Consider the following 11,779-nt stretch of genomic DNA (forward strand, 5'->3'; position numbering starts at 1 on the left):
AAGTAAGTAAAAAACACAGGCTAAGCATTTATGTTTGAGCATGCGATAGGGGTCTTATAATTTCCACGATACCAGAGCAAGACAAATTAGGATTTCAGACTTGCAAAGCAAACAGTCTAGTACATCCGTGCAGGGGGACATTGAATTCAACCATACAGACACAGAGGAGATATTCTGTGATCGGGACAATAATATGGGTGATCGAGATGACAGGAATACAGGATTAGGCGGAGGCAGAAATGCTGGTCTAGATCAGGAGGAGGTACTGTTCCGACAGTTACTGGATACATTAGAGTAGGGGCAGCGTATGCAGCAGGAGCAGAATAGGCGAATGGACATGATGTTGCAGCTCATGGCTAGACAGATGGGTGTCAATATTAATCCAGGTGATGCCAACAACAGAAACAATAACAACGAGGGAAACAATAACAACGGGGGAAACAATAACCATGAAGGCCAAGGCAACAACAATGGTCCTAAGAATAACATTAATGGTAATAATGGACACGACAACAATGGGAATGAGGCTGATAACTTTAGACACGTTGCACGCCCAGCACGGACTGCGAGCTCGAAACCTCTTCTACCCACTTTTCCACCCAGAGATCCGGTTCATCCAGTAAATGAACTGCAGATTACCAAGTTACAGGATCAGTTCAAGAGGGACTGGGAGGCCAGTGGACCAGAGTTTCAGGCGGATATTTTTCTTAGAGATTATATGGACTTGAGGATGAGACACATGCCTAAAGCAGGAGGGAGGAATCAAAACTTTGAGCTGAGGAAGAAAGTTGGAAAACTTTCTTTACCTTATTATGATGCTTCAGGGAAGATGACTGCACGAGCTTGGGTGCAGAAGGTAGATACATACTTGCAGCTAAATCCTATGCCTGAGGAGGAGGCTATCAAGTATGCGGCTATGCACTTGGATGGCATTGCACATGAATGGTGGCATCATGGCATGGTGACTTTGGGGCATAATCAGATTACATCCTATGAGGAATTCACTGAAACATTGATTGGGAGATTTGACACTAAGGATCCCAAGTTACATTTCAAGGAGCTAGCACAGTTAAAACAGTCAGGTTCTGTGGATGCTTACATTGCCGAGTTTCAGCGCTTGTCTGTACTTGTTACTGATATCTCTCCTAGGAGATTGGTGGTGTTATTTTGTGATGGTCTTGCTGATCCATTACGAGGTTGGGTGAAGGGACATGATCCACTCACGTTAGCTGAAGCAACTAAAAAGGCACGAGATTTAGCCCCTTCGGTATACAAAGGAAAAAACCATTCAACAGATTCTTCCTACCGCAAGGACAAAGACAAAAAATCATTTCAGAAAGAGTATAGCAAACCCAAAGAAGGATCAAAAGGACTAGACAATGAAACCTTGAATGAACTTCGAAAGAAGAAGCTGTGCTTCCATTGTAGAGAGCCTTGGGACTTATCTCATAAATGTTCTCTCAAGGCTAAGGCAAATCAAATGGAGTATTTTTCAGCAGAAGAGTCAGAGTCAGAAGGGGAGGATCAGCACTCTGATTCAGATGAGGGTAACACTATAGAGGAGAGCAACATTCCTAAGGATGATAGATCGTTGGCACGCTTGACAGGGGCCCAAAAGGCAATCACATTTAAGGTCAGGGGTATTATCCAGGGGCAGAAAGTGATATCTCTTATTGACACTGGGGCTACACATAACTTCATAGATGCACAGTTGGTAGCCAGGAGAGGGTTACAGACAGAGGAGCATGATGGGTTTAGAGTCATGGTGGCTAACGGTGATAAGTTATTATGCACTCGAAAGATATCTAATCTTCGCATCAAGTTTGGAGATGGCTACGAGTTGGAGGATGAGTTGTATGTTGTGGACATGGGAGATTATGATGTCATCCTCGGCATGACATGGATGGCTTCACTAGTTGAGTTCACACTCAATCTAGCGAAATTGGAGATGAGATTCCAGCATGAGGGGAGAACTGTGGTACTTAGAGGGCTTTCAGATGGAGGTTGCAGAATAGTGTCCTTGAGGAGAATGCAGAGACTTTTTCATCATGATGACATAGAGTGGGCGGCAGAGTGCCACATTATGCCAACTTCACTAGAGCCACAAGAAAAGAGTCATCCACTAGATGTCCAGAAGATACTTGATAGACACGCTAAAGTATTTAGCGATATTCCTCATGGGGTTCCTCCTGACAGAGGGATGGAACATGTTATTGAGCTCGAGGAGGGAGCCAAACCAGTTATGATTACTCCCTATCGTCATCCTAAGAAACACAAGGATGAGATAGAGAAGGCGATTAAGGATTTTTTGGAGATGGGGCATATTAGGCCCAGTAAGAGCCCTTTTGCTTCAGCAGTAGTATTGGTAAAGAAGAAGGATGGGACGATGCGCATGTGCATCGATTACAGGACACTGAATAAGAAAACAATTAAAAATAGGTATCCCATTCCTAGGATTGATGAGCTGATTGATGAGTTGCATGGGGCATGCTTCTTCACCAAAATTGATTTGCGATCCGGATACCATCAGATCAGGATGAGAGCAAAGGACATTGAGAAAACAACCTTCCGATGTCACTATGGCCACTTTGAGTTCATGGTTATGCCATTTGGTCTAACCAATGCACCTGCTACATTTCAAAGTTGTATGAACCAGGTATTCATGAAGCAGCTGAGGAGATTTGTCTTGATCTTCTTTGATGACATCTTGGTCTTCAGTAAGACCTGGGAGGAGCACTTACATCATCTAGAGGAGGTGTTATCTATTTTGGAGAGAGAGTCATTGTATGCCAAGGAATCTAAATGTGAGTTTGGCATGACTGAGCTCCTTTACCTGGGGCATATCATTAGTGCAGATGGCGTTTGAGTTGATCCCGAAAAGATTAGAGCTATTGTAGAATGGCCTACTCCCACAAACCTTACACAGCTTAAGGGATTCTTTGGTTTATGTGGTTTTTATAGGAGGTTTGTTAAGGGATTCTCACAGATTGCTACACCCTTGACAGATCTTACCAGGAAAGGAGCCTTCGTGTGGACAGGGGCAGCATAGAGGTGTTTTGAGCATTTCAAGCAGGTAATGTCTTCATGTCCAGTTCTAGCTCTATCGAATTTCACGAAGCCTTTTGAGCTTCATTGTGATGCATCTGGTGATGGGATTGGAGCAGTATTGATGCAGGAGAAGCATCCCATTGCATTCGAGAGTAGGAAGCTCCGAGGAGTTGAGAAAAGTTATTCTGTCTATGACCGGGAGATGTTGGCCATAATGCATGCATTGGCCAAATTTCGATCATATTTGGTAGGTGGACGTTTTGTGATCAAGACTGATCACAACAGTATTAAATACTTCATGAGCCAGCGTGATCTTAATGACCGGCAACAAAAATGGGTGACTAAATTGCAGGCTTATGACTTTGACATAGAGTTTGTCAAAGGTAAGAAAAATGTGGTGGCTGATGCCTTATCTCGGAGACCTCACTTATGTGCTCTAGCAGAGATTTCAGGAGATTGGAGAGATCGGATTATAGCAGAGTATGTCGGAGATGCTTGGGCTTCTAGATTGATTTCAGGTACCATACAGGATGATCGCTATGAGGTGATAGATGGATTGATCAGAGTTCAGGACAGGGTTTATTTGATTCCGTCATCACATTTGAGAGAGGCGATACTGAAGGCATTTCATGATGCACCCACAGCTGGACATCCAGGGGTCTTCAAGACCTACAGGCAGATCCGAGAGCGGTTTTCATGGAAAGGGCTCAAAGATGATGTTCAGAGGTATGTCAGGGAGTGTGTGGTTTGTCAACAGAATAAGGGAGAACACACATTTCCTGCAGGTTTATTACAGCCCTTGCCCATTCCTGATAGGAAATGGGAAAGTATTTCGATGGACTTCATCACTGGTTTACCACGAGTACAGGGAAGGGATTGCATCTATGTGGTGGTGGACCACTTGACGAAGTTTGCTCACTTCATTGCTATTCCGTCCACTTACACAGCAGCACAGGTGGTAGAGCTTTTCTTTAAAGAGATATTCAGGTTACATGGGTTGCCCAGATTCATTGTCAGCGACCGGGATAGTAAGTTTATGAGTGTTTTTTGGCAAGAGTTGTTTAGGTTGTGTGGTACAGATCTTACACCTAGCACTAGTTATCATCCGCAAACAGATGGGCAAACAGAGATTGTGAATAAATGGGCGGAAGGATATTTGAGGAACTATGTAACTACACAACAAAAGGCTTGGATCAGATGGTTGCATATGGGAGAGTATTGTTATAACACCACTTATCATATGTCCATCAAGATGACTCCTTTCATGGCACTCTATGGTTATGAAGCACCTAGCTTCATGGATTTAGTTTTGGGGGACAGTAGAGTGCCCAAAGCCAAAAACTTATTGCAGGATAGTCAGGACATCTTGAAAGTGCTCAAAGAGAATATACAACAGGCCCAGAATCAACAGAAATTGTATGCTGATCAGCACCGAATAGAGCGCAGCTTCGAGGTAGGGGATATGGTTTACTTGAGGCTACAACCATATAGACAGTCATCGCTCATGAAGAGCGGAGCTAAAAAGTTGAAACCTAGATTTTATGGTCCATACAGGGTGATTCGCAAAGTGGGCAAAGTCGCCTATGAGCTTGAGCTTCCAGAAGGCAATCGAGTGCACAATGTGTTTCATGTGTCTAGGCTTAAGAAAGCCATTGGTCAGAGTGTAGTGCCTTCTGCAGATTTACCCCCTTTGGATGAGGAGGGGAAGCTTGTGTTAGTACCTGAGGCTATTCTGGATACCAGAGAGAGGAAGCTTAGAAGCAGGATAGTGAAGGAGTATTTGGTCAGATGGAAAGACCTGCCGGAGGAAGATTCTACATGGGAGAGTGAGCAGGTTATTCAGCAGGCTGGACTGAGATTGCTTGAGGACAAGCAATTTCAAGGGGGGCGGACTGTAATGTCCCCATTTTAGCAGTTGACCAAGTGTGTGTGCGTTAGCCTTGTTCTACATGGTCCCGAGGGCTAACGAAGGGTTTAATGGGATCTTGGAGTGTTTTGGCCTAGTCATTTCCAGTTTGGGCCAAAACGAAGTTGATTTACTCAGTTTCAGGCATACTTACTATTTTTAGTAAGTCGGCAGGACACAGTGCAGGTCAATTTTGGTGATTGGATTCGATACTCCTCGGTGAGAGCTTTCCGATGAGCTATCACTCGCATTATTCAGAGTTCGATTGCTAATACATTTTAATGCCTGAAGTTTTATTAAAGTAACGTCTAATTTAATTGTAAAATATTAAAGTGTTACTTTAATATTTATTTTATGGTGATGTGTACCCAAGGGAGACATAAGGGGTATTTTAATATATGTTTTATATTACACATCTTTTATCCCACATTGCCCATATGAGTTGAGCGGACCCGTGGGAATAGAATAAAAGGAAGCATCTGTGGCTTCATTAGGCAGGTTGAATATGAGAAGAAATTGGTGTGTGAGTTGCAGCTTTGTTCTTGGCATTTGAGGACGTCTATCCTCTTTTGTAACATTCTAGACGTCATTCCCTTGGGGTTTGGCCTTTGGAATTCTTTCTTATTGGCTTCATTATCAGGCAGTTTAGTTGCATTTCCGGCTACAGGCAGATTTGATATTTTGCTCATATCTTCTTCACTACTTGTCCGACGCTTATGCCGCTTGGAGGGAATGGTATTATGAAGGTAGTGGACTGATTGGAGAACAAAGTATTGTAGCAGCAAGTTCGTAAGCATGGGCTGGAGTATTATGACAATATTGCTGAAGTAATTAGTGAGTTGATAAATCTGCCATGTATTTGGTTTTATGAATTTTGAAAATAACATTTTATTAGCAGCAGTTCATTTCCACTTTGCATATTATTGTAGTTTCTTTCTTGTTTATGTTGTATGATACCAATTCCATGCATGAAACACAACAAACAAATAAACGTTTGATTTCCGGAGTTATAAGGGGTTTTAAGAAGTTGAATGCAAACTGTTTGACATAATTCCTTTCAGCAATTTGGTTTAGTTTTTTGGGACATCCAGGGGTGCCCATTACACACTCATGGAGGCAACACTTGGATAATATTCACATTTTCAATCAAATAGTTAAGCTCATCAGCAAGGAGGTTAAGAGGACTCCCCATAGCTTCACAAGCGAAATGCTCTACATGTTGAAACAAATTCAAGATCAGAAGAACATGGTGTGGATAGAGGGCTCTATGGGTTGGACAACATGGATAGATACGTTTGAAGATGTGCTCCATTAATTACTCCTTTTGCTCCTCTTTCTCTTATTCTCGGGTTGTATGTGAGGCTTGTCCTCTGCTCTTTTTTTTATGTGAGGCTTGCCCTCTGATCTTCTAATACTTTGCAGATTTATTGTATGATTTTGATCTTCCTATTCTTAATACAAAAAATAAATATAATTTTCCCATTGTCTATTTTTATTGACAACAAATATAATTATAAATAAATAAATATTATTATTTGAATTCTAAAAAACATTGACATTACTAAACATGGACACTTCAAAGATCTCAAAATCAGATTGATACATTCTAAAAATAATTAAATTTAATAAAAACTATAATTATCTATAAGAACTATAAATTTATGAAATTTTTAAAGAAATCTTTAAAATACAATTTCTCTCCTAAGAGAACACTCCAATTTGTGAACCCTTTTAAATGCCATGCAACCATATTAATAAATGCATGCGTCGTCTTTTGTGACCATTGGAAAGGAGAAAAAACACATCGCCGAAAAGGTATAGAGAATATATTGACATAGCAAATGTTGAACGAAACTGTTCATGTCACGAAATCATAACAGAACCATACCTTTTCTTTTTCCCTTTCAACTGTATTAAACTGAATTTTGCTTCTACTCAACCATACCAGATTTAAAGTGCACGAATATAACTTTAATAAATCCCCATCTCGCATGCTTTACAATACTTCGAATATTTGCAGGCGAATACATTTATTTGGAAGCTATCTAAAAGTGAAACCCCACCAAATAAATTAAATCTTTTTCTCACACTTAGCCTGTAATAATAATAACCTTCATATTGATGATTTGGGGCAAATATTAACTTTTTAGTACAGTTTTGCATTTGAACAATCAATGCGGGGCTCAATAATGCATTTCTTTTCTTGTCCTCAACATGTTACATTGTTCTTCTCTTTGCCTGAGTGGCTCATTATATCACTAGATCCTTCTCTACTTAATTACTTACCTGGACCCATCCACTTTAAAAGTACACAAACAATTAAAATTGCATTTTAGTTTTTTTAAACAATTTTTTTCCTTTAAAGAAATACTTATAAGAAATATATAAATATTGATATTAAAAATATGTAAATATATTATATATTAAAAGTCATTTTTTAATTTATGATATTACATGTAGATATTAATGTTCTTGTTACAAAATGAGTAGATAATTAAATTACAATACTTTCTTTTTATGTTGCAAGATATCTTTCTCTTATATTTATTTTTAGAAAACAAAAATAAAAATGTTGTTAGCAACTAAGATCATGAAAGTAGATATTAATGTTAATATCTTTATTGTATAAAAGAATAAATATTTGGCACAAGCTTATATTTTTAACTAAGAAATATTTAGGACTTTTACTGGGGAAGACATTTTAGGTAGATTACAAATAGATACATGACATGTATTTTATAAGAGAAGGCGTTAAATCTTCATTTAATGAAGAATATGTATCTAAACTAGAAGTTGTCTTCACAATTGAAGTATTATGAATATATATTGGTATTTATGCTTGAGTACACACACACACACACACACACACACACACACACACACACACACACATGTATATATATATTATATATATGTATATATGTGTATGTATATAGATATATGTATATATATGTATGTACACACACACACACACACACACACACACACACACACACACACACACACACACACACACATATATATATATATATATATATATATATATATATATATATATATATATATATATATGTACGTATGTATGTATGTATGTATGTATGTATGTATGTATGTATGTACACACACACAAACATGTACACATATAGATATGTATAGATATATACACAATATTCATGTATACATGTATACAGTGGTATATACAGTATGTGTGTGTGTGTGTGTAAAACAAAGTTGTTATTTTGGAAAGGTTGTTACTGGTGGATGTGCACATCAACAATGCTTTGTGAGAGTGTATTCTTTTCAACCAAATTTATTTTTGATTAAATTGATAAAAATAAGATGATCCAATATGCCAAAATCATAAAAGGACCAATTAACTTATCTTTTAAAAAAAGTTGTTGTACATATATATCAACATTTTTGATTTAGGAGGCATGTGTCACATGTAGATACCCACATTTGTCTTTTATGATGCAAGGTGTTAAATGTAGATATAGACACCTCTTTGTTAACATTTGAGATATAACCCCATATTTATTATTATTATTGAAGGTGTCACCTCTTTGTTAACATGTGAGACATAACCCCATGTTTATTATTATTGAAGGTTTCATAGGTACATAGATAATGAACATCCCTATTTTATGATGGAAGGTGTTGTAGACAAAGAATGAAATACATATCTACATCTCTATTATATCACCGAAGGCGTGACTTGTAGATGGAGACATCTTTGTGTTATGATGGAAGGGTGCAAACATTATGAAGAACAATATATTTAAAATAGAAATTGTTTGCACAAATAAAAAGCCTCAACATTTATGTTGTAAGAGGGAAAATTGTATCTATGTTATAATAAAAAACGTACACTTCAAATTGTTAGAAAAGTTACTACAAATAAAAAGATTCAAGAATGAAACCTCTCATCATTATGTCTAAAAGATTTAAATTTAATACATACATAATCAAAACACATATCATCATCCTCACAAATTCAAAAGATTCAAATTTTAATAATTAATACAATCAAACCTCCACCAATTAAACTAAAATTATTCAATGATTCACTCAACGTTCCACCTTTGACAATTTGTCTACAAGAGGTTCAAATCTTATTTTTATTTAAGATTTTTTTATTTAAAGAGGCTCAAGTATTTTTTAATTTAAGGATGTCTAATTAAAAAGCCTCAAATAACTTTTAATTTAAGGATTTTAAATTAAATAGGCTCAAATCTTGATTGAGTTTTTTTGTAGTGGACGGTGTACATGCATTAGAAGCACTCTAAACTCCATGTCTAGAAACTTGAGCTCAGAAAAGAAATAGACTTTAATCAAAATACAGATTTTTAATTTAAAAGAGAGATTAAAATAAAGAATTAGGCGGGACCCATTTGATTATGGCGTCCAGCGTTGTGGGGGATTGCGTCCGGAATTAATGGCCCACATATTTAGATAACTTCCAGCCTGGCCTGGCACTAACCACGGAGTTAACTCCGAGTCAAGATCTTACTCAAGTGGAGTTACAAATTTATCCTTGTCCTTTATCCGCCTGAAAGTTCATCCCTGGCCGACACCAGAACACCGACTTTTTTCATCTTTATCTTTTATACTCGATTCTTCTCCGGCCAGAAAACCACCGCTAACTTTAGCTCGGCGTCAGATTTCTGGCAAGTGTCACCAGTAGAACGCTTTAGGCTGCAGTTACCGCGTTTATTGTTCATCCCGTTAACGGTAGAAAATCCTCCTCCCAACCGTTAAAACCTCCGTGTCTTAACTCTAGCCTGCCCACATAGCAGCTACTTTCGAATTGGGTTTCCGCCATTAAAGCTGCATTCGAGGTCGTGTTTTGGCTTGTAGTTTGTCTGAGCCCACAGGAAGAAAGAAGCCCAATTTCCTCGTTTCTGAACCAAATTGCCTCATTTCTTCGTTTTAGGAAGCCGATTTCTTCATTTCTGGCTCTTGCATTGTGTTAAAAATGAGGTGGTTTTGTTTGTTCTTGGTGATCCTGTTGTTTTGTGCTTGTGGGGAAGCACACAACATAACCAAGATTCTGAATGGCATTCCAGATTGCAGTGTTTTCAATCGGTATCTGACCCAGACGAAGCTTGCTGATGAGATCAACAGTAGAACGACCATCACCGTCCTTGCGCTGAACAATGATGCCATGGCGGCCATTACCAGCAAGAATCTGGGCCTTGCTGGGATCAAGAACATTCTGAGTTTGCATGTTCTGTTGGACTACTTTGATCCTCAGAAGCTGCATGATATCAATAACGGGTCGGCGCTGTCGACCACATTGTACCAGACGACGGGGAATGCAGAGGAAAACAGTGGGTTTCTCAACATAACCGACATGAAGGGCGGCAAAGTGGGATTTGGGGCAGTTACCCCTGGTTCTAAGGTAAAGTTGGATTCAACCTATGTGAAATCCTTGAAGGAGGTGCCCTACAATATATCAGTCCTGGAGATCAGCAAGGCGATTTTGCCCTCTGATCTGGCCGCCCCTGCTCCTTCTGCGTCAAATCTGAACATTACCGAAGTGCTTGACAAGGCCGGATGTAAGATTTTTGTGCAACTTATAACAAGTACTGGTGTTTTGAAGACCTATGAAGATGCATTTGCTAATGGGTTCACACTATTTGCTCCCACGGATGAGGCCTTTAGTGGGGCTGTAATGTCTAAGCTGAAGAAGCTTTCAAGTGCTCAGCAGATTTATGTTCTTGAATACCATGCTCTGCCTGAATATAGCCCCATGGGAACTCTCAAGACATCTAGCGGACCAGTTAGCACTCTGGCTACGAGTAAAGCGGCTAAGTATGCATTGTCGATCTCTTCTGCTGGTAATACTGTGACTTTGAATAGTGGGCTTACGAAGAGTACTGTTACCAACACTCTGCAGGATAATGAGCCGATTGCTCTTTACACCATTAACAAGCTTTTGATGCCCACTGAGATCTTTGGAGTGGCTCCTGCCCCTGCTCCTACTCCATTAATGGCGCCTTCTTCTAGTCCCACTCCTGCTGAAGCACCGGCCCCTGAAGCCATTCCCCCTTCTTCTGCTTCTCCTTCTCCTCTCCTCCTTTCTCCCCCTGCTCCTCCCACTGGAACTCCTGCTTTATCCCCTGCTGTCATGGGCCCTGCATCTGCTAAATCTAGTACGGGCTTTGCTTCTCCTTCCATTGCTCCTGGGCTCGCTTTCATGGCCGCCTTGGTTTTAGCATGCTCTGCTATCATGTTGTAGCTTGGCTTGCTGTTTCATGGCTTCCTTGGCCTTAGCATGCTCTGCTATTGTCCTATAGGTTGCATTCCTTTCATTGCTGTTTTGCTTTCTATGGATTGTACTTGGGTGGATCTAATCTGTAGTGGGTTTTTTTTCATTGTTTTTAGTTGTAGGTGGTTGATGGTGGATGCCTTCCCTGTGGGTACCGCTCCTGGTTGTAATCATGTGGGTAGGTGCTATCTAGTATCTACAATATTTGGAATTGTCTTATAATTCTACTCTTACAGAATTCATTTTGCTTTGTTGTGGTTGCTTTTTAGTCTAAATACTTGGGTGACAAATTGTTTCTACTTGTAGATCATGTAAGATTCATTTTTTTTTAAACAGTCTCTGGATGTAGCAGAGGAGGGATGTTTGCATTGTGTGGAAATAGATGTGTTTTTTCAGTGGGTTTCTGAAATAGACATTGTAATCACCATAGTTATTACTGAAATTGATTACTTACTGGCAACTTGTATTTTTAGGTTGGTGCTACAAAAATGCATGTACATTTTAGTTATTTTTGTAATCAAACATGCTTTAAATTCACTAGGTATACATATTCT

At 39.2% G+C, this 11,779-nt stretch overlaps 1 pseudogene across 1 annotated transcript; it reads left to right on the top strand.

Moving 5' to 3' along the window:
- Window positions 1–9,531: 9,531 nt before the first annotated feature.
- LOC149539834 (fasciclin-like arabinogalactan protein 8 pseudogene) lies at window positions 9,532–11,467 on the top strand (annotated as a pseudogene). Its single transcript, XR_016356312.1, has one exon. The product of XR_016356312.1 is annotated as a fasciclin-like arabinogalactan protein 8 pseudogene (transcript).
- Window positions 11,468–11,779: the final 312 nt, after the last annotated feature.

This window comes from Cupressus sempervirens, chromosome 9 (genome assembly GCF_028749045.1).
Source record: "Cupressus sempervirens isolate cs-2001-9-10 chromosome 9, ASM2874904v1, whole genome shotgun sequence".
NCBI classification, from domain to species: domain Eukaryota; kingdom Viridiplantae; phylum Streptophyta; class Pinopsida; order Cupressales; family Cupressaceae; genus Cupressus; species Cupressus sempervirens.